The 26,352-nt window shown below is 39.2% G+C and overlaps 1 protein-coding gene across 4 annotated transcripts in view; it reads right to left on the reverse strand.

Annotated features, from left to right (window-relative positions):
- The window catches only part of KANSL3 (KAT8 regulatory NSL complex subunit 3), a 2,067,031-nt gene extending 2,041,492 nt beyond the window's left edge, over positions 1-25,539 (reverse strand). For 2 of the 4 annotated variants that reach the window (XM_044084373.1, XM_044084371.1), the window contains exon 1: positions 25,430-25,538. The gene's annotated coding sequence lies outside the window, so the exon portion shown is untranslated. Of the gene's footprint in view, positions 1-25,004; positions 25,160-25,429 lie in introns of those variants that run through there. The other 2 variants (XM_044084372.1, XM_044084374.1) reach the window with 2 other exon arrangements.
- Positions 25,540-26,352: the final 813 nt, after the last annotated feature.

Raw genomic sequence — 26,352 nt, forward strand, 5'->3', positions numbered from 1 at the left:
AGGTGTTCACCTGCAAAGAGGTATGTGTACCCAATATCAAATGTATCCCTCCTGAACTGCACTTAAGAGTTTGAAAAAATCTGTTGCCACCAAGGAATGTAAAGAGACAGTTCCTACACCAATATTCTGAAGTATTAGACTGTCTTTTATTTTTGAAAAAGATACAGTAATTTCTTCTTGTTTGCCTTTTTCTTTTCTTTTTTTTTGGCTCCCTGTTTGCCTCGAGTTGGCAGATGGCTGGTTTTGCTATTTAAAAGAAAAAAGAGGATTTGGGATATTTGTAAAGGGTACTTGAAAAAACTTAGGCACTCCCTGAAATAACATCTATGTTTCAAACTGTTTGAGGACCAGTGTAGCAAAAAAAGCCAAACAAAACTTCCTTATCAAATACAGAATTTCAAAATTTCACACTTATTTTCTCAGCAACATTTTGATTACATACACAGGCATATCTCCTCAAACCACTAGCAGTGGATCTAGATACGGTATCTGCACAATCATACACACTCTTTAAAGCATGTTTAAATACTTGAGAAAGATTAAAACAATAGGATTCAGAAAGGAGCTATCCCTCTGGGGGAAGAAAGGAGGAGTATTCCCTCAAGTTGTTTGCACAAGGAAGAACAAAGTTCACATATGTGCCTGGTAGCTACAAACTCTAAACGATGAAGTGGAAGAAGATAAACTTCTATTACTAAATCTGCCCAATCTATTGGCTTATATGTCTACTGGGAAGGGGTTTTCGCCAGCTGGTAGAAAAGTACACAAACGTAGCTGGATCTGTACTAAGATGAGAAAAAAACTATTTATTAGTTTGAGGTATTTTATGCCCTTTTGGGGAATTAAGGTTGAAAGTCAGGATCGTTACAAGTAGCATTAACCACAAACTCCAAAGCTAGCAAAATGGGAGGGCTACATGCAGAATGAGTATATCCACTGGTATTATATCTAATACTTCAAAATAATTATGCCAGGTTTCTATCACCTATTTCCTCAGTTCAGGAGGAACATCCACCAGTTCCCACAAAAATACCTCATTCACCCTAAAAATAGTCTGTGAGAAAAGTAAATTCTACCAAAGGAGACAGAGAGGAGTATAAGTTCCTCAGAATGAAAGATATGGGCTTAAGAATCTACAGCAGAAGAGGCCTGTCTCTGTCTATATCAGACTTGCTTCAGGATTTTTTTTAGTGACACTGCCCTCAGGAAAGGATTTCTGAACCGTAGGATTAACAGGCTGTACTAATTACAGGGCTCTTCACTTTTTCCCTTAGAACTGCTCTATCTCTCAATTTAAACAGCATATTCTCATTCTAAGGCCCTTCACTGGTCCAATTAAGTAATCCTACAAGTTAGCACTATTAAACCATAAGCACTACTTACTCTTATACTCTCTACGATTACCCTGTCCTCTATTGGTCCGTCTTAAATTCAGTTTCCCTATATTACTCTAGCATGTCCAAAGGTGAGTCAATGGTTTCCTCTCCAGTCCAGCTGGTGAATCTGGGAATTTTGAGGCAATGTTACAACTGTCTCATATACATGGACAACCCCCTCCTCCTCCAAACAGGTTCAAATATATGTGAGAGATGCAACTATTTAGCCAAACTGGAGGCTGAGCTCTCTCATCTCAAAACTGGTGTAACCAGTCAGGAGGAGAAGGTAACCTCACACAACACAATTCTAGTATCACATAGTCCCCACCACATCAGCGAACCAAACACATAAATACACAAAAACATACTCAGAGGCTCTAAATAAAAATCTACCTAAGTAACAGAGACCTCCAAAGCAGACATCCAAGCAAACGCTACCTCAAAACAAAACACGCACAACACATAACCCACAACGTCAGTGTGCCAAGCAGCCACAGCCATTAAGGCTGAATAACACACCTGATACTTTTGTAATAGGTGACTCTATTGTCAGACACACTGACGTCCCGCTCACCAGGCTGAATAAAGAGAAGGTCACGGTGAGCTGCCTGTCGGGTGCTAGGATCCGCCACATAACGCAAGCACTCAGGTGTGAATGACCTGAGACGTACCTCCCTGGACTACATGAAAAGAGACATAGAGGAGCTCTCTGATCATGTAGCCCAGGCTGGTATGACCCTGACCTTGAGCAGCATCTTACCCTCACCTAGAATGATGCCACAGTACAAAAACAAAATGATCGATTTTAACAATTGGCTAAAATTTTGGTGTCATTCAAAGGGGATCCAGTGTCCGTCAGCCTGGGATGACATGCTCGACAAGCTACGTTGCTTCGCTACGGATGGCTTGCACCTGTCACCACTGGGCTTTCAGATATTGGCAAAGGCTCTTGCCACCCCCATAGTGCCTTTTTTAGGCAAGGCTCAAAAGTCAAACCCACCCCCATAGACAGCACAAGGAACAAGAAACTAAGGGTAATGCTGCTAAACGCCAGAAGTCTTAACCTCAAGATGCACGCACTCAAAGCTCTCCTCAGTATGGAGAACATCGATATCTGTGCAGTGACAGAAACCTGGTTCAAGGCTCCAGAGAGCACCCCAGCACTACCAGGCTATACCTCATATCATGCTTTTCGGCCCCAAAACCCGGACCAAACCACAAAAGGAGGGGGAGTTTCCATATTTATCAAGGATATCCGCACCTCCAGGTTAGTGGTATTGCACGAAGTATCGGAGACCATCCATGTGCAACTAACAGTGGGCAAGACTGCTTTTCAGTTTATAGCATCCTACAGACCACCCTCTCAAAGTCAGGAATCCCACTCGGCTTTCCTGAAAACATTGGAGAACATGAAGATCTCTCCGAACACCATTATATTGGGCGACTTCAACTACCCAAACATTGACTGGGAGCACTACTCAAGCCCCAGCACCTTAGCCCAAAGGTTCCTGGAAATTATAAACTCAAATGCTATGGAACAACTAGTCACCACTCCCACAAGAGGGGACAACATACTAGACCTGATCATTACCAACATGGGGACTCTATGCTCCACACCAGAAGTTTATCCCTCATTGGTAAGATCAGACCATAAATTAATTTCACTGGATGTCCACATCCCGACTCCACCCCCAGCCCAGAAAACCACAGTGAAAAACTTCTCAAAAGCGAACTTCTCACTTCTCAAAACCGAAGTGGAATCCTTCAAGGCCCCAGGGCCAGTGGAAACTACGGCCCAAACTGGAGAATCCTATATAAACGCATTCTACGGACATCTCCAGGAATGCATGGATCATGCTATCCCAAACAAAACCAAGACCCAATCATCCAAAGGCAGGCGTCCAGTCTGGTGGACCCCTGCCATAAATAAACTGTACAACAGAAGGAGGAAGCTACTACATGATAGAGCAATATCCCTAATAGGGAAGGCATCTCTGATCAGTACTAGCAAAAAATTACGATCCCTCATAAAATCCTCCAAAACCAGCTTTGAGAGAAAAATTGCACAGGACACTAAAGACAATCATAAGGCTTTTTTCAGTTATGTTAGAAACCTGGGATGCAACTCCCAGACTTGTTCTGAGTTGATTCTAAATGACAAAAAATACACTGAACCCACAGACATCGCCAATATCCTGGCAGACAGATTCAGTGCAAACTTCTCCACCCCCTCCCCCCCAAAAGAGCAAGTATCTATCCCGGCAGAGGGCTGCCTCCCAAACATCTCTGATGCTCAGGTGAAGGCTGCCCTCTCCAAAGCAAAAAACACTGCTTCCATGGGACCAGATGGCATCCCAGGTTGCGTCCTACATGAACTCCAAGAGGAACTAATCCCTCAAATAAAACAGCTATACAATCTCAGCCTCACTACAGGATATGTGCCCACAGAATGGCGTACAGCAACAGTGGTCCCACTCCACAAAGGTGGAGCCTCTACGGACCCTGGAAACTATCACCCCATAAGCCTGACTAGCTTAGTCTGCAAGGCTATGGAGAGGATCATCATGGAGCTCATAAACAAAGACATTGGGGACCTACAGACACTAGATCCTACCTAGTTCGGCTGTGTCAAGGGCAGATCCTGCCTTTTGAACCTGGTTGACTTCTTCGAAACAGTCACCAAAGCCATAGATGAAGGAAAGGTAGTCCACACAGCCTATCTGGACCTTGCAAAGGCATTTGACACAATACCCCACTCGGGCATCATAGATAAGCTATCCAGCTTAAATATAAACCCCCATGTCACAAGATGGGTCGCAAACTGGCTCAAAGACAGAACCCACAGAGTGAGAGTTGCTGGAGCCATGTCAGACTCGAAACCGGTCACAAGTGGCGTCCCACAGGGTTCTGTCCTGGGACCACTCTTGTTTGGCATATACTTTTCCGAGGTACAGGCAAACGTGGGAGGACTATGGCTCACTAAGTTCGCAGACGACTGCAAACTGGGCGCCATAATCAACTCTCCAGCTGACACAAACATCCTTCAAAAAGGTCTCACAGAGACAGATAACTGGTGTCAGCGCAATGGATTAAAGCTAAATGCCAAAAAATGTATAGTCATACCCTTTGGCAAAAACAATGTGCCCACAAATTACCACATAGGCGGAAACCCATTAAGTACAGAGAAAGTTATTAGGGACCTGGGGACCCAAGTTGATAGCAATCTCTCCTTTGAAAACCACATTGCCAAAGTGGTTAGAAAGACCTTCTACATAGCCCACCTCATCACAAAGGGTTTCACATCTAGATCAAGAGAGGTAATCGTGCCCCTTTATTCATCGCTCATCAGGCCCATCATAGAATACAATGCCCCTTTTGGGATGTACCTTACCAGACACCTGCAGCAATTAGAAAGACCCCAAAAGTATCTCACCAAGAGAATCAAGGGTCTCAAACAGATGCCATATGCTGCTCGGTTAAAAAAACTCCAGCTCTACTCAGTTGCATACCGCCTACTTCGAGGCGATCTATGCCTGACATACAAAGCTATGTCAAAGCCAGAATTAATGGACATGCTCCACCTCAGTAAATCTAAATCCCTTAGAGCCACACGCTCGAGGGACTTGAACCTCAGCACAGAAATAAATAGAACTTGCTGGAGGGACAGGTTCATAACCCAGAGGCTCCCTTCGCTCTGGAATAGAATTCCAGTTCATGTGAGGCAGAGCGCCTCACTGAATCTCTTCAAGAAGAATCTCGATAGGTGGATGGGGGATCGTAGGTTTGTCCCAGGGATTACTCCCGTGTCACTATTAGACAGAGGCACAGTAAACTAAATCTTAAAAAGGGCACAGTATACTCAAATCAAGGGGTGGCGTAAGCCATACAGAATCGGGCTAGGCTTATAATTGCCCCAGGGCAGATAGCCTAGTATGAACCTATGAACAGATTAGCATGACTCTCCTTATAATCAGTAACCTACACTTTGTTGCTAGGTGACATGTGCCTTGCTTTTCGAGCCAAGAAAAACCCAGTCCTATTTGACTTTCTATTTCTTTGCACCAACAAATAAAAAAGATTCACTGAACAGAGAGGTTCCCAACTCAACATATTCCTAGTCTATGGAATAAATTATAGATCAAAAATACTACTTTGGCTACCTTTGAGGCTAGTCTTGATGACTAGATGGATAGAGAGAGAGAGAGAAATTTACACCAAGCTTATCATGTACAGACTTACTCAATTTGGGAGATGAGCACACAAGTGCTTGAAAAGGGTCTGCTTAAAGGTGTAAATGGCTGGGCATTTTATGGAGCCAGTGATAATTTGCCTAGTATGTTCCTATGTAAAATCATCCTTTCTAACAGACACCATGTCTTCAAATGAACAATATCTAACCTTCTGTTTTTTTTCTTTACAGGTAATACTTGTGACAGAACACAGATTGAAAAATGGTAGGTCAGTCCTAGCAAGAAGTCTCTTTCCCCAGTTACCTCGAGAAGTATTCCCCAGAGTGTCTCCCTGACCTAAAGTATGGACACTGGAATAGACTAAGAGGGTGCAGCTGACCGCGGTCCATGATGGCTGAAAGGACTACACCACAGTAGTCCAAAAAAGAACACAAGCACTCAGGTCACTCCAATGCAAGTACAAATATGACTCAGTCATTGTCCATGCTGGTGTGAATGACCTGAGACGTACCTCCCTGGACTACATGAAAAGAGACATAGAGGAGCTCTCTGAGCATATAGCCCAGGCCGGTATGACCCTGACCTTCAGTAGCATCTTACCCTCACCAAGAATGATGCCACAATATGAAGACAAGATGATCAATTTCAACAATTGGCTTAAGTATTGGTGTCATTCAAAGGGGATCCAATGCCTGTCAGCCTGGGATGACATGCTCGACAAGACACGATGCTTCACTAGGGACGGCTTGCACCTGTCACCCTTGGGCTTTCGGATATTGGCAAAAGCTCTTGCTACCCCCATAGTGCCTTTTTTAGGCAAGGCTCAAAAGACAAACCCACCTCCATAGGTATCACAAGGGATAAGAAACTAAGAGTAATGCTACTCAACGCCAGAAGTCTAAACCTCACGATGCATGCACTCGAAACTCTCCTTAGCATGGAGAACATCGATATCTGTGCAGTAACAGAAACCTGGTTCAAGGCCCCCGAGAGCACCCCAGCACTATCAGGTTATACCTCATACCATGCTTTTCGGCCCCAAAACTTGGACCGAACCACAAAACGGGGGGGGGGGGGCAGTATCAATATTCGTCAAAGATACCCACACCTCCAGGTTGGTGGCACAGCACGAAGCATCAGAGACTATCCATGTGCAACTAACAGTGGGAAAAACTGCCTTCCAGTTTATAGCCTGCTACAGACCACCCTCCCAAACCCAGGAACCCCACTCGGCCTTCCTAAGAACACTGGAAAATATGAAGGTCTCTCCAAACACCATTATATTGGGTGACTTCAACTACCCAAACATAGACTGGGAGCATTACTCTAGCTCCAAAACCCTAGCCCAAAGGTTCCTAGAATTTATAAACTCAAATGCTATGGAACAACTTGTTACCACTCCCACAAGAGGGGAAAACATACTGGACCTGATCATCACCAACATGGGGACTCTATGCTCCAGACCAGAAGTATATCCCTCACTGGTAAGATCAGACCATAAACTAATCTCACTGGATATTCACATCCCGACCCCACCCCCTGCCCAGAAAACCACAGTGAAAAACTTCTCTAAAGCAAATTTCACACTCCTCAAAACCGAGGTGGAATCCTTCAAAGCCCCCGGGCCTGTGGAAAATATGGCCCAGACTGCAGAATCCTTTATAAACGCATTCTATGAACACCTTCAGGAATGCATGGATCATGCAATGCCAAATAAAACCAAGACCCAATCCTCCAAAGGCAGACATCCTGTCTGGTGGACCCCAGCCATAAGCAAACTATACAATAGAAGGAGGAAGCTACTACATGATAGAGCAAAATCCCAAAAAGGGAAGGCATCTTTGATCAGTATTAGCAAAAAAACTACGGGCACTCATAAAATCGTCTAAGGCCAGCTTAGAGAGAAAAATTGCACAGGACACTAAGGATAATCACAAGGCTTTCTTTAGTTATGTTAGGAACCTGGGTGGGAATTCCCAGACATGCTCAGAAATAGTCCAAAATGACAAAAAATACACCAAACCCACAGACATTGCCAACATCCTAGCTGACAGGTTCAACGCAAACTTCTCCCCCCTCCCCACCAAAAGGGCAAATATCTATCCCAGCAGAGTACTGCCCCCCTGACATCTCAGATGCTCAGGTAAGAGCTGCCCTCTCCAAAGCAAAAAACACAGCATCAACGGGACCAGACAGTGTCCCGGGCTGCGTCCTACATGAACTCCAAGAAGAGCTAAACCCAAACATAAAACTACTGTTCAATCTCAGCCTACCTCTCCATAAAGGTGGTGCCTCAATGGATCCTGGAAACTATCGCCCCATAAGCCTGACTAGCTTGGTCTGCAAAGCTATGGAAAGGATCATCATGGACCTCATAAATAAAGATATTGGGGACCTAGAGACACTGGATCCTACCCAGTTCGGCTTTGTTAATGGCAGATCCTGCCTCTTAAACCTGGTCGATTTCTTTGAAACAGTCACCAAGGCCATTGACCAGGGGAAGGTGGTCCACACAGACTACCTGAACCTCGCAAAAGCCTTCGATACAATACCCCACTCGGGCATTATAGATAAGCTCACCAGCTTAAATATAAACCCCTATGTCACTAGATGGGTTACAAACTGGCTCAAGGACAGAACCCACATGGTTAGAATTGCTGGAGCCATGTCAGACTCCAAACCAGTTACAAGTGGCGTCCCACAAGGCTCAGTCCTGGGACCTCTGTTGTTCGGTATATATTTCTCGGAGGTGCAGGCCAACATGGAAGGACTGTGGCTGACCAAGTTCGCAGATGACTGCAAACTGGGCGCCATAATCGACTCTCCAGCCGACACAAGCATCCTCCAAAAGGGCCTCATAGAAACAGACAACTGGTGCCAGAGCCATGGCCTCAAGCTAAACGCCAAAAAGTGTATAGTCATCCCCTTTGGCAAAAACAAAGTGCCCACAAATTACCACATAGGTGGTAATCCATTAAGTACAGAAGAAGTAATTAGGGACCTGGGGACCCAAGTTGATAGCAAGCTCTCATTTGACAGCCATGTGGCCAAAGTGGTTAGAAAAACATTTTATATAACCCACCTAATCATGAAGGGATTCACATCTAGATCAGGGGAGGTCATCGTGCCTCTTTACTCATCCCTCATCAGGCCCATAATTGAGTACAATGCCCCTTTTGGGATGTACCTTACCAGACACCTGCAGCAACTGGAAAGACCCCAAAAGTACCTCACCAAGAGGATCAAAGGGCTCAAACAGATGACATATGCTGCCCGGTTAAAGAAACTCCAGCTCTACTCAGTGGCATACCACCTGCTCAGAGACTATCTGTGCCTGACGTATAAAGCCATGTCCAACCCAGAATTAATGGACATGCTGCACCTCAGAAAATCCAAATCCCATCGAGCTACGCACTCGAGAGACTTGAACCTAAGCACTGAAATAAATAGGACATACTGGAGGGACAGATTCATAACCCAGAGGCTCCCTTCACTCTGGAATAAAATCCCAGTCCATGTTAGGCAGAGTCCCTCATTGACTCTCTTCAAGAGGAATCTTGATGAGTGGATGGGAGATCGTAGGTTTACCCCGGGTATCACTTCTGTGTCACTGTTAGACAGAGGCACAGTATACTAACCTCGAAAATGTGCATAGCAAAATTAATTTAAAATCGGTGGCGAAAGCCAAACACACTCTGGCTAGGCTTATAAATGCCCTAGGGCAGATAACCTAGTATGAACCTATGAACCTATAAGAACAATGGTTGGCCACTCAGGTTCAGTCATCAACGGCTGAGGAACTGTCTGAGCCCACCCTGGCAGCAAGGGCTCTTTATTGTCGTTTCTTTTTCTTTTTAGGTACAGCTGGAGAAATGCCAGCACAACCGCAGTATGTACCCATACATCAGCTGAGAAAGATGGTCTACATGTTGACGAAAAGTGCTGGAACAAGTCAGTAAGTTTTCAAGCCAGTGTTCACAAGCAACATAAACAAACTTATAAACCCCCCCCCCTTTTTTTTGTAAAAGCATAAGCACAGCACAAAAAATCATTTAAGAAAGCAGCACCACATAATGTACTCTGACAGAAAAGGATCAAAGGATTTTTTTTTTCTAGAACCTGGGCCAATTTACACACACACACACAAAATCAAGCACAATATGTAAGTACTAAAAAAATATGTCAGCAGCAGCAACAGGCCAAAGGCATAAAACACAGTAATATATGATAAATATACACATCAAACGTGCAACAATTTGCATACAAGCAGTGAAATTGTAAATACAGAGCAGAAACAGTCATAATACTTTAAAAGAAATAGAAACAAAACCACAGAATTTAATATGTTAAAAGAAATCAATATTTACATGGAAAATTGTTAACATATAATGAGGATTAATAAGGTAACCATTAATAGCACACAGCAGCGTCAGCAGCCCAACAGATACTATACCCACCTTTGATGCTGGGAGATCAGAAAGCTACTCCCACCCCAGGTACTTGGGTTAGTGTTCCAATGCTGACACTACAATGCAGCTTATGGGAAGTGCTGCACTCCTGAGCGTGTCACCCTTCTGATGAGACATTAAACCAAGATCCCTATCTGCTTGAGTTGGTGGTTAACTTTAGCAGATGTAAAAGATCCCACAGCACTTATCAAAAAAAGAACAGGGGTGCATTATTTACATTTTTTTCCATAACATTATCTTTTGTACACATTTATTGCAAACATTTACACGGTTTTATTCTGTACATCAAAAGAAAAACCCTGTTTAACAATATTTTAAATAGTTTAATCAACCAATATAAAATTACTTATCTGAAGTTACTAGTAACATTTTATCTGCTAACTCCCAGTTTTCGTTCCATAGCCATCTTTGTATTTCAACAAGACATCCTCATCGTTTCTTACTTTTTTTATCTTCTTACTTTATACAAATTCAGTACACTTTCTTTTTATTTTATTTCACATTTGTTGACCGGGAGAGTCCAGTTGGATTACAAGTCCATTTTATTTATTTATTACTTATTTATTTTACATTTGTTTACCTGGAAAGTCCGACTGGATATATGTCCATTGGCGGAGTCCCGGGGAGAAAAGCTCTAGAAAGCAGACTATAAATACATTAGGAACAATAGAAACATTTAGAGATAAGTACAATAAGCAGTTTTCAGTGGGGTGACAAACATAGTAGACAATATCAAAATCATGCGGTTTCAATTTCAGACAATAATACATGGAGTTATGGGCCAAGTCCCTTCAAGAATTCGTACACTTATTAGAGTATAAGATTGCAATGCTTAGGGAGAGTTTGCAGGAATAGCGAGTGGTGATTATTCAGGGTTTAAGCAGGGACACTGCCAATGCTGTTGGAAGTGTAGTTGGAGGCTTTTTCTGAACTGGGTTAAGGAGGATTGGTGAGTAAGTTTGGCAGGTAGCATATTCCAAGTTTTACCTACTGAGTTGGCGAATAGTAAGTCCCCAGCCACATTTATGCTCTTAGTTGTTTGTACTGGCAGTTTGTCAGCAGAGCGTAGTGTCCTCAGGTTGCTGTATGGTTTGATAATCTTATTTAGTGCTGGTGTTTTTTAGGGTTGATATAGTATTTTGTGGGTTATTATACATTGGTTGTATCGGAGAAGATTGGGCCGCTCTAGCCATCCTAGTTGAGTTAGGTTGATACAATGGTGGGTCCTAGAGGTAGCTCCTGTAGCATATCTAGCAATATCAAAGAAAACAAATTGAGAAAACTGACTGAAGGTCCGCAGAGTACAAAAAAATCTTTAGCGAACAAACCAATGTAGACCACCACAATCCTTTGATAAAACACTAATTTAATATGACAAGGCAAAATTCAACAAGCAGTTTTTAACACAGATAAGCGCTTTCGGGCTCTGCCCTTCTTCAGATGAAATAAAAACAATCTTAGTCACATTTAAATACCTAATTCAAAACAGTTTCCAACCAATCAAAATGTATACTGCACCCTCCTATCTTTGAGGGCGGATTTCATAGGAACAAATTCATTTAGTCCTGGTGTCCTATGAGCTAACAGCTCAATTATCCACTTTGTTTCTTCTCTCTCAGTGGCATCTACTAGGCTACCCTTTCTTATACTAGGAAATACATTTGCAATAGCTCTAAATCTAAACTGATGGTCATTATTTACTTCTATATGTTTATAAAGTGCATTGTGCATATTTCTAGTTCTTATGCATGAAAGATGTTGCAGAATTCTAACTTTAAACATATTATTTGTTTTTCCCACATAAAATGCTTTGCATTGCTGACACTCAGCTAAATAAATTATATTCTTTGTTCTACAATTGGCTTTTGCTTTAAAATGAAATAATTTCCATGTTACTGGATGCTTAAAAACAATCTCTTTATTAATACAGTGACATGCTTTGCATAGCCCACATGGTTTTGTACCTACTTGACAAATGGAACTTTTCTTGTGGTTACTCTTTTCTTGTGTTAAAATGTCTTTCAGATTTTTATTTCTTCTAAATCCAAATTTGGGTTCTATCCCTACTATTTCTTTTATTTTATCACCAGATAAAAGTGTATGCCAATTTTTCTTAATAATGTCACATACACCATGTATATTACTACTATACGTGAATGTCATTCTATTAAATGCAAATTTATGGCCATGTTGCTCTTCTGATGAAATTTTCTTTAATGAAGATACAGATTTTCTATGTATATTACCCTGACTTAATTCACTTCCTATCAACCTCTCATTATAACCTCTATTTTTAAAAATATGTTCCATATTCATCAATTCTTCCTCAAAATCACTATCTTTAGTAGAAAGCCTTGACCCCTTATTATATTCTTATATGTATGTCTGGGGTGCATACTATCAAAAGTAAGAAAATTATTTTTCCAGCATTCTTTTCGAAACAAGGAAGTAACAAAGCCAGATCTTTCTTTTTTAATTCTGACATCCAGAAAAGCTATAGCTTCATCTGAGCATGTGAGAGAAAATTTGAAAAAAGTTCTGGTATGTTCCAAATATTCTATGAAAAGTACTAGTTCTCTCTTTTCCCCTTCCCATAAAATAAAAACATCGTCCACAAAACGTCTATAAAGAAATAGATGCTTTTTCCATCTGTTTTGGCCCCCTAGCACAAAACATCTCTCCCAAAATGACAAAACCAAATTTGCATATGTATTAGCACAGGGGGTGCCCATGGCTACCCCCTGTGTTTGTCTATATACATTGTCATTGCATATAAATACACTGTTAGATAAAACCAAATTCAAGCATTTTCTTATTGTAAATAATTTCTTATCATCTGATTCACCCATTTCTTTGCATAGTTCACAAACAGCATTCATGCCATATTCATTTTCTATCACTGTAAACAAATTTACAACGTCTAAGGTGACCATTAATACTTCTTTTCCACATATATCAACATTTTTTATGGCTTCCAAAAATTGTTGTGTATCTTTCAAAATTTCTATTATTCTTGTTGTATATGGTTTTAAAGTATATTCTAACCAAATAGATAAATTTTCAGTTACCCATTTTCTACCTGAGATGATCGGTCTCAGTGGGGGAATCTTTATAATTTTTATGTAACTTGGGTAGTGCTTTGAAAACAGGTGTTACCGGATATTCTATTAATAGAAATTCACTAAGATCTTGGTCTATAGTATTGTTATCCAACATACATTTAATACTGTTATGAACTCCTATTATGATGTTGTTAAGTTCTAATGGACTAATTTTCAAGTAGGTATTACCTTCTATTAATAAATTATTTAATTTAAAATAATAATCATTCTTATTTAATATAACAACCGCTCCACCTTTATCTGCCTGTTTTATTATGATATTATCATTGTTCTGTAAATTTATTAATGCTTCGAAAAGAATGCTGGAAAAATAATTTACTTACTTTTGATAGTATGCACCCCAGACATACATATAAGAATATAATAAGGGGTGCATACTATCAAAAGTAACATGGCCATAAATTTGCATTAATAGAATGACATTCACATACAGTAGTAATATACATGGTGTATGTGACATTAAGAAAAATTGGCATATACTTTTATCTGATGATAAAATAAAAGAAATAGTAGGGATAGAACCCAAATTTGGATTTAGAAGAAATAAAAATCTGAAAGACATTTTAACACAAGAAAAGAGTAACCACAAGAAAAGTTCCATTTGTCAAGTAGGTACAAAACCATGTGGGCTATGCAAAGCATGTCACTGTATTAATAAAGAGATTGTTTTTAAGCATCCAGTAACAGGGAAATTATTTCATTTTAAAGCAAAAGCCAATTGTAGAACAAAGAATATAATTTATTTAGCTGAGTGTCAGCAATGCAAAGCATTTTATGTGGGAAAAACAAATAATATGTTTAAAGTTAGAATTCTGCAACATCTTTCATGCATAAGAACTAGAAATATGCACAATGCACTTTATAAACATATAGAAGTAAATAATGACCATCAGTTTAGATTTAGAGCTATTGCAAATGTATTTCCTAGTATAAGAAAGGGTAGCCTAGTAGATGCCACTGAGAGAGAAGAAGCAAAGTGGATAATTGAGCTGTTAGCTCATAGGACACCAGGACTAAATGAATTTGTTCCTATGAAACCCGCCCTCAAAGATAGGAGGGTGCAGTATACATTTTGATTGGTTGGAAACTGTTTTGAATTAGGTATTTAAATGTGACTAAGATTGTTTTTATTTCATCTGAAAAAGGGCAGAGCCCGAAAGCGCTTATCTGTGTTAAAAACTGCTTGTTGAATTTTGCCTTGTCATATTAAATTAGTGTTTTATCGAAGGATTGTGGTGGTCTACATTGGTTTGTTCGCTAAATATCTAGCAATATGGTTGTAACAACTAGCAAGTTTGGTAAGGGTGGCTTGGTTCAGGTTAGTGAAGAGGGGGGAGGCACAGAGAATGGTAGCTAGTAGGTGGGACCGAGCGATAGTGGTTCTTGCAAAAGAAGTGAGGAAAGGTTTGATCCTGTACAGGGAGCCCAGATTTTGTTGACAGATTTGATGGCTTGATTGACATGGATATCATATTTTAGGGCGTTATCGACTGTGATGCCCAGGAGTTTTGTGCAAGTATCTGGGGATATGATTGTGCCATTGTTAGACCTTACAGTAAAGAATGGTGAGGAGGAATTGCAGGTGGGGGAAAAGATGAGCAGTTTAGTTTTGTTGGGGTTTAATGGAAGCTGACGGTTTGCAAACCATTTTTCTACATCACTGAAAGTATTCTGGCTTAGGGTTATAAGCTCAGTTGAGGAGAAGGTGGTACATATTAAAGTAGAGTCGTCCGCGTATTGGATGCAGGTGGCCTTGGGAGTGATGGTGGGTAGGTGATTGATAAAGACTGAGAAGAGTGGTGGGCCTAGTATGGAGCCTTGGGGGACTCCTATAGTAATTGGTAGACGTGTGGCTAGGGTATTCTGCCATAAAACTGCTTGTTGTCTATCAAACAGGTAAGACTGGAACCATTTAATGGAGCTACTATTCAGTGACAGTTCTTCAGGGTGTGGAGAAGCAGTCGATGATTGACCATATCAAAGGCCTTAGAGAGATCTACGAAGACAGCTGAGGTAAGTTCACCATTTTCAGTGGAGGCCTGGGGAGAAAAACTCCAAGAGAACATTTTTTTTACAAAACATAGTTTTAAGGACAGACTTTTGACATACAATTTCCATAGAAGAGACGTTGGCATACATATTAACTAACAGATAGGATACATTCGTTCTCTACAATATAATATTAAATTTTACAAGATGTTTCTTGAACTGTGATGGGGATTTGTTGTCAGTTATGTAGGCAGGAAGGGAGTTCCAGGTTTTTGCTATATAGTGGCTGTAGACAGACTTACCAGCTTCATTGTTATGTTTGGTTATTTTGAGGAGATTTTGTGTGCTAGACCTCAAGGGTCTGGCGGTTGTATAGGGTTGCAAAAGATTTTGTAGGGCTGGGGTGTTTTCAGAGTTATGTATTATTTTGTGGGCTAGTGACAGTTGACTAAGTTGAAGTAGTAGTGGTAGTTCTAGCCAATTGAGTTTTTTTAGGCATTCACAGTGATGTGTTCTGATGGGAGAGGTTATAGCGAATTTGGCTATCTTATTACAACAACTATCAAGTTTGTTTAGGTCAGATTTGCGGGGATTTGTAAGCACGGAGGAGGCATAAAGTAGGGTGGATAGTAGGTGAGTCCTCGCTATTTTAGTTTTGGAGTGGTCAGTGAGGAATTTTTTATTGCTATACAGTAGGCCAAGTTTTTTATGTACTCTTTTATGGTTATAGAAATATGTAGGTCATCTCTAAGGTGATTATCTTTTTCAACCCCTAAGAGTTTGGTATGATTTGTGGGAGTGATTGTGGTCTTGTTAAAGGAGGAGATGAAGGAAGAATCAATGGGAGGTGTGGCTCTGTGAAAGCTAAAGAGTACTAGCTTTGTTTTACTTGGTTTCAGAATGAGCCTTTGGTTTTTAATCCAAGTTTCTGCTAGGGAAAAGCATTCTTGTGTTAGGGAGTGAAGAATGTCAATTGATTTGGCTGCGCATATCATGGTGGTATCATCTGCATATTGCACTACTGAGGCTTTAGGAATACTGTTGGGAACCGATTGGTGAAGAGGGTAAAAAGAAGTGACCCCAAGATGGAGCCTTGGGGGTACTCCTAGGGAGAATTGTAGAGAGGGGAGATATAACTCCTCCATATAAAACAGCTTTTCCACATTACCCAGACTGCCAAATATTTTACTACAATTATCAATATTGCACATCTGTCAACACTGTCACACTTCCCGTACAAAATCATACTAACATTTCTAAATCCTTCCCATTTTTAATCTTTTCCTAAAATGCTTTATTCTTTAAACATTCCAAAATATTGTTGTGTTGTCTCTTCCAGATTACATTCAACACACTTTCTTCCACAATGTTATACTCCATATTGCTCTTTACAGGTAATCAATTAGAAATCTCCACATAAAACTCCCTGCTTCAAGGAAATTCTAAAGTTTCCTTTTTTTATATTGCAGTTTTTTTTCATCTCCTTCCATAGTTATATTAAAGAAGTCTCCATAACCCTATACATTTTCCTTTTTCTATTAAAAACTCACTCATGTTTAATTTCCATAACTTCATCTTATAATTTTATTTTTTCTTCTAGCCTATCCCCATTTACCTTTGTTTTAGCATATCCATGTTTTACAGCTCTTCTACAACATTACTCTTACCATATTTATTTATCTTTCCACTGCAGTCTTTAATTTAAAACTCAAATCAGATGCAATGATAAGTATACCACTGTATTTTTAAATGCAATCCACCTTCAACAGCATTATAAATGTTACTATTCCCTTCTCATTGGGTTTAATCTAGATCCCCAAATAAAAAGAAAAAAATAATTCTCATATTTCTCCATTAGTGTAGAAAGCACACACACATACAATTTCCCATACATGTGGCAATCTTCCTAAAACATATGTATTGAACATACTTTTTTTCTGAAAAGAAAAAACTTCCACCAAGCCAACAGCTTTTTTTTAATCCTTCTAATATTTCACCCTTTTTCCTACTATACTTTGATATACCACAGATGTTGCTTCCAAAATACTTAGCTATTTCTTTGTAAATTATAATCTACCCACATTCTGTTTCATCAAAGCTTGTACATTTCACATTAAATGTAATCCCACCTTCTGTAATACAGCCCCAAACTGTACAATTTCACTCATCCATCCTTCATTTTTAACTGTAACAAGTAAATTATTGGCACAAGAGAATCACAATGGTATTCCAATTCTCATTAATTTCTCATCTAAGCCTCGCTCATATCAATTACACCCGCCTGTACTACTGCATTCCTTACTAATGCAAATAAATACATGCTATGAGCATCCCTGTTTTACTCTTGTCTTAATGTACTTTTAATTATCCATTTATCATAATTTGTATATATGACTTTTCATAACATATTATCTTAATACTTTTTTCTGCCATAACACGTTATTAATATTGGGACCTGACAACATCCCAGGCTGCGTTCTACAAGAACTACAGAATGAACTGGCACCCCACCTAGGTACCATGTTCAATCACAGCCTCACCTCAGGCTTTGTGCCCACTGAATGGCGCACAGCGACGGTTATCCCTCTCCACAAAGAGGGAGCCACCACGGACCCCGGGAACTACCACCCCATTAACCTGATGAACCTGGTCTACAGTTCAAAAGACAGATGCTAGAAAACCGGATATAGTGGTCCAAGAAAAGAAGACAAAAGTAGCACTGATCATTGAAATTGCCACACCTAGTGACTACAGTGTCTTGCGTACAGAGAGACACAAAGTCATAAAATACCTTGATCTGCTGGCAGAAACGAGAGCCATGTGGAAGAAAGATACCCAGACAGTTCCAACAGTAGTAGGAGCAACTGGTCTTATAAAAAAGAATTTACAATCGTATTTAGATATATTACCAAAAAGTGTAATCCAAGTGGAATAAGCCGATGAACCAGCGAAGCTATGATACACCTCTTTATTTGTCAATACAGCAAAACGAAACGATCCAATACACTCAAAAAAAATATACAATTCAAATAAAGCAATAAAAAATAAAGCAATGAAAAACGATTAAGCTCTTTCATCCACTAAATCGTGGACTTCATCAGAATCAGATACAATCATTGAATGATTCATTTTATAACCTTTTTGGCGCCAACTTCTTATAAAAAATAAAGCCATATTCATCGTATTTTTTCTGCAACACGTTGTCTTTCTGTCAATTCATGATTCAAGTAAAATTTAGTATGCAGTGTGCTCCTAACAAACAATACCTATGTTGAAATAATAAATAATTTAAAATCCCTTTAAATAATATCCTATCAAACTTATATTAAATTTGTTGCTTAAAACATCGAAATGCAATGATATATATTATAATATATTAAAATCAGGCATATGAAACTCCATTAATTCTTGTATAAACCATATGTATGGGATGATTATCAAAGTGCACTTGTGCTTAGTAAAAAATAAATACGTATATAAATAAATATGAAAAAAGTAAAAAAAATGTATATTAAAAAATATATATATATATATATATATAAAACCTAAGTATATAAGTGCTATATACTACTAAAAGTGTGTATAAATAAATGCTTTAATATGTTGCTACATTCCATAAATATCTTCTAACCTATTGTATGATGTATAAAAAATGAAATAAAATTATGAATGTTGAGTATAAAACCATGAAATTATGAATAAAAACTATTATAATTAATAACAGTGTATGTTCTAACTCATGTTGATTGATATATAATAAATATGATGAATTATATTAAATGTAATTAATTGTAATAAATTACAATGAATTATAATACATTATAATAAATTAATGGCAGCGTTATGAAAACTGTCACTCCATATCCTATTGCTGTAGGGAAATTCAATAACATAATATAACATAGGACACGTAAATGAAGTACTTTATGTTAGGAATGGTCTTAATGATATATATTCATTTAGTTCTGGTTTTGTGGAAGCGTCAGTGAGCATTTGCCATTTTGCCTCTCTAGCCGCTATATAAGCCTTAAGATTACCTCCTCTAATATTATAATTCACACGTTCTAAAATTGCAAACTTGAAATAATGTCTATTATCAGTCTCTTGAATGTGTCGACTTAAAGCATTGCTACTATCTTTCTTTTTGACTGCATATAAATGTTCATAAATTCGCCTTCTAAATTTTCGTTCGGTTTTACCTATATAGTAACAACTGCATAGTTGGCATTTAGCTAAATATACAATATTCATGGTATTGCAATTGCCATTTACAAATGTTACTCTAGTCCTATTTATGTTATCCAAAACCAAATTAACATCTTCATTAATGGTTTTACAATACTGACAACTTCCACATTTGCTAGTTCCTCGATTATTTCCTTTGTCCCTAATCTGACCTGTGTTCCTTTCCAGAAGGGACTTCAAATTCATTCCCATTTTATATACAAAAATAGGTGACTCACCCAATACTTCCCTTAAATCAGTGTCATTAAAAGATACATTCCAATATTTTTTCACCATTTCTTTGATGTAGTTTGCCTGAGGGGTATAATATAGAATGCATGCCCTATTGTACCCTTTGTCTTCATTCTGTACTGTTGTATTACTAAAACTAGAACGTCCTAAGACAGGAAAGTATTTAATCCTCCATTGTTCAATCACATAAGTTTTAACTTCTTTTATGAGATATTCTGGGTACCTCCTGTTAATAAATAATTTGCTAATGTATTCCATTTCCTCTATCATTTCATCTTCCTTTGAAGTCATTTGTGCTGCTCGTGCATTACATTAAATGTAATCCCACCTTCTGTAATACAGCCCCAAACTGTACAATTTCACTCATCCATCCTTCATTTTTAACTGTAACAAGTAAATCATTGGCACAAGAGAATCACAATGGTATTCCAATTCTCATTAATTTCTCATCTAAGCCTCGCTCATATCAATTACACCCACCTGTACTACTGCATTCCTTACTAATGCAAATAAATACATGCTATGAACATCCCTGTTTTACTCTTGTCTTAATGTACTTTTAATTATCCATTTATCATAATCTGTATATATGAGTTTTCATAACATATCTTAATACTTTTTTCTGCCATAACACGTTATTAATATTGGGACCTGACAACATCCCAGGCTGCGTTCTACAAGAACTACAGAACGAACTGGCACCCCACCTAGGAACCATTTTCAATCACAGCCTCACCTCAGGCTTTGTGCCCACTGAATGGCGCACAGCGACGGTTATCCCTCTCCACAAAGAGGGAGCCAACACGGACCCCGGGAACTACTGCCCCATTAACCTGATGAACCTGGTCTACAGTTCAAAAGACAGATGCTAGAAAACCGGATATAGTGGTCCAAGAAAAGAAGACAAAAGTAGCACTGATCATTGAAATCGCCACACCTAGTGACTACAGTGTCTTGTGTACAGAGAGACACAAAGTCATAAAATACCTTGATCTGCTGGCAGAAACGAGAGCCATGTGGAAGAAAGATACCCAGACAGTTCCAACAGTAGTAGGAGCAACTGGTCTTATAAAAAAGAATTTACAATCGTATTTAGATATATTACCAATTCATGTAACACTGTACGAATTGCATAATGAGTCATTTCTGGGCACATTGCGAGTGCTGCGAAGAGCACTTTTGACTAACATCAAAGAATGAAACAATACTAATTTCACAAACTTTAATCGTACTTTGACTTTGGAATGGGGTCCATTCCCATCATGGTATTAGAAACCCAAAAGACTTGGTGAAATTAAAATACAACAGAACTAAACCTTACTCTCCTGTTACCACTAGGAACTTTATAAACAAGCTGACACCCAACCACTTTATAATATAAATGGTTAAGTACATTGATCTTAAAACAAAGATAATTTTTATGACTGCAGTTTAAAGAAATTAAAGAATAACTGAAGGTACCATAAAAACGGCACACAGGTGAATTAGACAGATATTTCTTTTTTGTCTGGAAGCTCCGTATTGACAATTTTCACACTTAAAACAGGTCCCAGCCAAATGTAAAGTACCACTTAAAAAGTGAAAAAACATGAACTAAGATTTTTTTCATAAATCACTTTTAGTGTCACAGTCACTTGCAGCGTCAGTGGCACAAAAGGCACACTCAACTTTGGTGCAGACAGTTTTAGGTTTCATTCCCACACCAGGTATATCAATTGATGATACCGCAGTGCAGCATAAGTGGAGGGCTGCACTTCTGAGTGTGTCGTCCTTAAAGATGCTAAACCGACACTCCATCTGCTTGAGTTGTATTTGTTTCCTTTCTCTGTTTTTACTAATGATGTTTGCAAAGTGGGGGATATGCAAGCTCTTTTTAAAATGCCTACATAAAAACATGGTGGTGAATGGGATGCAGTCTCCCCTTACAGGCAGCACCACCAAATCAATAGAGAATACAGACACTATTTTATAGGGAAAATAAGTTATGTTTTTACTTGCAGCACACTGAAAAAACATGCAACCTGTACTGTGCATTGTCTGATACAATAAATGCCTTGTACTGTAGTACTACAGAATATGATTTTGTAGTGGGCATTAAAGCTATGAATTACAATATCAAGTTCCTTAACTCTAGAGTACATGTACTGCATCATACAAGTCTCATCATCATTATGCATTTTTTGGTTTGTTTTTATTATTATTACTGTTTGCTATTTATTTATACAAGACTTGGTTAACTCCATCTACAGAACATAGCTTTAATTAGCATTCTCAGTTTAACATGTTGAAAAGTGGGTTTTCTACTGTAGTTTTACAGTAAGTTTAACATTATTTACAGGGCTGGGCAATCCTGTGGCATTATTTTAGTAATCTAAGGAGGTTACGATTTTTTTTTAACTCAACATACTGTAAAATGTCATGTAAACCTAAAACTAAGACCACATTTATAATACATAAAGGAAAAAATACAACTAATTCATACTTTATGTGACAGCATACTGAACATTTTGTAGGATGGAAAATTAACTAATGGTGCAATTAGAAAAAATATGTTTATTATGAAGTGGCCTTTATAAGACTCACAATGACATTAACTTTATTAGTTGTAATACAACAGTGCCTGAAATAACAAATATGGATAGAACTGGAAGCGCTAGTATCACAATGTCAAAAAAAGCACTTGTAAAAACCTTACGTAATCTTGTTAAAAAAAAAAAAAAAAAAAAAAAAACAATCCTGATGTTCTGGCAGCAATTTTACTTTATGTTATTTTGACATCTGTTAACCAGGTATGTCCGACTGAGCAATAGGTCATTTTCAGTGGAGGCCCGGGAGGAAAGCCCCATAGAAAAAAAAGAAAAATTACAAAACAGCTGCAAACAGAGGATAACAGCAATTACAGGAGATTATTAAATACATGGAATAATCCACGAAATCTACATAAAAACCCCCGAGCGGCCACGGTGGTGCAGCGGTTAGCGTTGCTGCCTCACAGCAAGAGGTTCTCTGGTTCGATTCTCGACTGGGGTGCCTTCTGTGCGGAGTCTGCATATCCTCCATGTGGTCGCGTGGGTTTCCTCCGGTTGCTCCGGTTTCCTCCCACATCCCAAAGACATACAGTAGGTGGATTGGACACTCTAAATTGGTCCTAGGTGTGAGTGTGTGCCTTCTGTGGAAGGTTGGGCGCCGGGCTGGCAACTCGACACTGTAAAACTCTACTGCCAATCATGGGCGGACAGATGATCCGCTGTGGCGACCCTTAACCGGGAAAAGCCAAAAGAAGAAGACTGTTTTTGTTTCTATTATAAGGCAGTAGAAGATTCCAGTAAGCCGGCACTGTCTTGCTAAAGGACTCTACACCTACTTTGAAGTTAAAAAAATCACTTTTAAAGGGCACAGACCCTTGTTTTCGGATCTCAAAGGATAATAATGTGTAGCAATTTCCAGTGTATGAAGCCATGGTGGGTAGTGCTTGCAGTTTAATAACAGGGAGTGTTTACAGGTAGCTACCTAGTGTTCTGCATAGTCAGACAGTGGGTCTCTAGCATTTGCTATTGAGATTAAATGGGAATTTTTGTTCAAGGTAGTTTGGAACATGCCAGGCGGCCACGGTGGTGCAGCGGTTAGCGTTGGAACCTCACAGCAAGAGGTTCTCCGGTTCGATCCTCGGCTGGGATGCCTTCTGTGCAGAGTCTGCACGTCCTCCCTGTGGTCGCGTGGGTTTCCCCCGGGTGCTCCGGTTTCCTCCCACATCCCAAAGACATGCTGTAGGTGGATTGGACACTAAATTGGCCCTAGGTATGAGTGTCTGCGTGTGTCTGCCTTCAGTGGAAGGTTGGGCGCCGGGCTGGCAACTCGACACCGTAAAACTCTACTGCCAATCAAGAGCGGACAGGTGATCCGCTGTGGCGGCCTCTAACCAGGAAAAAGCCGGAAGAAGAAGTTTGGAACATGCCAGTTCAGAGGTAGTTACTAGGCATGCAGTTCAGGAGACCATTGAGGGGCCTAACCCAAACTCCCAATTGCCTTAGAACAATGTCTGGTTATGTGACTTACTCAAAGTCACACAGTAGTTAATGCTAATGGAATCAATTCCTGTACCACAAGAAATAGCTAGTTTACAGCTCACTGCCTTAATCCTCTGAACTACCAGTATTGCTGAAGGACTTAAGGACCACTAAAGAAATGCTGCAACTTAGACACTGAAATATTTATCCCAAAACAGTCTCACTTACAGCATTGTAACTATGTATATTGCATGCAATCTTTCATCACCCCACCCCTATTTTTTTTTTACATGGGGCAGGGTGAGAACAATTGTTGCCACATACATTGTCTTCCTTTCTTCCCTGCCCTATACAAATCTCAAAACACTTATTTCCATCATCTCAAGCTTCCTCAGTTACTACCTTCGCTTGTCCAGATTTCTTTCTCAAACAGAAGCAGTGCTCTCACAACACGGTTTTTTGTACAACTTACTTTTCAGCTTCTTTGGCATTTTTCTTTTACACACAACCCATGACACTTTATGCCACTTGGCTGCAGTGCCACAGCTCTGACATCTTCATTCAATCAGGTTTTCTTCCTCATAAACCTCACCTGTCTGATAATCAAGGCTTTAGATTTGTTCCACTGTACTGTAGCCATCATTAGCAATATGAAATTTCAGAAACGGGCTTCCATCTATCTATGTAGGAGGCGGTTAAGAATTCCATCTGACACACACAGCTTTTGAAGAACACCAAATAACTTTCTAGGGCTACTTACATTAAGCACCTCCTTTACCACTGCAATCATCAGCATGAAGTGCAGTCAGTAGCCTACATAGATCAAATAAAAAACTACTTTTTGAGGAAAACTGAATGGGATCCAGAAATGATTCAAGGGGTCCCCATCTCTTACAGCTATCCAATTCAGAAAATAGACCATATAGTGTGAAACCAACTGCAAGTGCTTTTGTCAAATCCATTTTTTCAAGCACAGCCAGAACCAAAGTATGCTGCATTATTTTAAATACACCATTAAGAAACTTAAGATTAGTATTCAGGAGTAATCTCAAAGTAAATGCACTCTGTTATAATGTAAATAATGCTAAGCATACCATACTCTTTCCTGAACTCATCTTGAAGGTGAGCAAGAAAAACATATTTATAACTGTTATCTAGAATTTGCAAGTAAGCATTCATCTTTATCCTTAACAAAATCATCACACTGGAAATCATTACTACAAACAAAGCAGTCCACCTTGGGTTATAGTGGGTAAAGAAGCTATCAACAAAGTTAATCACAGATTACGGATAAGGGCTAAAGGCTTCATAGACATACAGTCATCCATGCTCAGGAATGAAGGAATCAAATTACAAATACTTTTAATATGACTACCTTTCAAAACTGTATGTAGAAACTTGACAAAAGAAATTAAGTGTACAATTAACCAGGGATGCTTCACCAGGACTCTCCAGTATTCAGATAGACTTGACCGTGTGGAGATAAGGAAAAAGACTGTTGTGAAACCCAAACCTCCTAATGCTCCCTTACCCCAGCAAGTGTCTAAGCTTCTTAAAAACAAAGTGCGTGAAGCCAGGAAAATAAAGGAGAGCCCCGATCTCCGCCTACGGCGTTACCACAGGTTCTAACTAAAACGTATCTTAAAAAAAAATAAGTATACACGCGCGACCACACAAGGCGCATAAATACAAACAAAAAAATTACAGTGCAGCAACAAAAACAGCTATGTTACTGATTTATGTCTTTATTTAATTAATTTATTTATTTATATACAATGGCGAATCTAAAGCACTACGTACCGTAAACCTAAAACATCACGGCCGTGGATAGATTCCCATGCTGACATGACAAACGGCGCAGTAGGCGGGGAAAAAGAAGTGTAGGCTAATACCAGGGTTGAAAAAGCCACTGACGTCACCACAACGTCATACGGCGGAGAAGAGAATAAGTGTGAACTTATTTATGGTGGCTGGCTCTTTGCTGCTGTATTTATTACTTAATACAGTTCTGTATTTTGCGAATGACGAAACGTATACTTTCAAACCTCTAAGTACCTCATTATGAATGAGAAATGTTCCTTGTTTGGAGTCTTAAAAAGTCCATTACTCAAAGTTCCACATTGAAAGGGTTTGACACACATTCAGTGTTAGCGATTTTTTTTAAACTGATTAAAATGATATCAATGGTGAATATAACTAAATCATATTATTTCGAATTACAGAATTATTACGTAATCCTATCTATGAACTTCATGGTTGAATTTGTTAGTAAGTTTTCCACATGTTGCCTATTTGTTCCACACTGTGAGGAGCCTGAAGATTGAGTTATGACATCTGTATTTTTAATAAGTGGTATATATATTTATATTTTAATGAAAATGCATATATCTATATTTTAATAACTGGTCTATAGTTATCTTTAGTAGTTGATTTGTGTTATTTATTAAAGGTAAAAATGTTGAATTAAATTTTAAATTCATTTGCTAGTGCCCAGCACTTCCTCAGACCTAATAGCAAGCAATAATATACCCTGACACTTGATTGCCCAGCAGGGCAAGGCTCTTTATTCACCCCTCACCAACCAAGCGACTGAGCAGCTCACTCTGCTATTCAGGCATGACCAAAGGGCAATTTCAGGTGTACTCTCCAGTCCAGCTGGTGAATCTAGGTATCCTGAGGCAATGTTACAACTGCCTCAAGTGCACAGACAACCCTCTCCTCCT

The sequence above is a fragment of the Protopterus annectens genome, chromosome 9.part0, assembly GCF_019279795.1.
Source record: "Protopterus annectens isolate FY-2018-M chromosome 9.part0, PAN1.0, whole genome shotgun sequence".
In the NCBI taxonomy this organism is placed as follows: Eukaryota; Metazoa; Chordata; order Ceratodontiformes; family Protopteridae; genus Protopterus; species Protopterus annectens.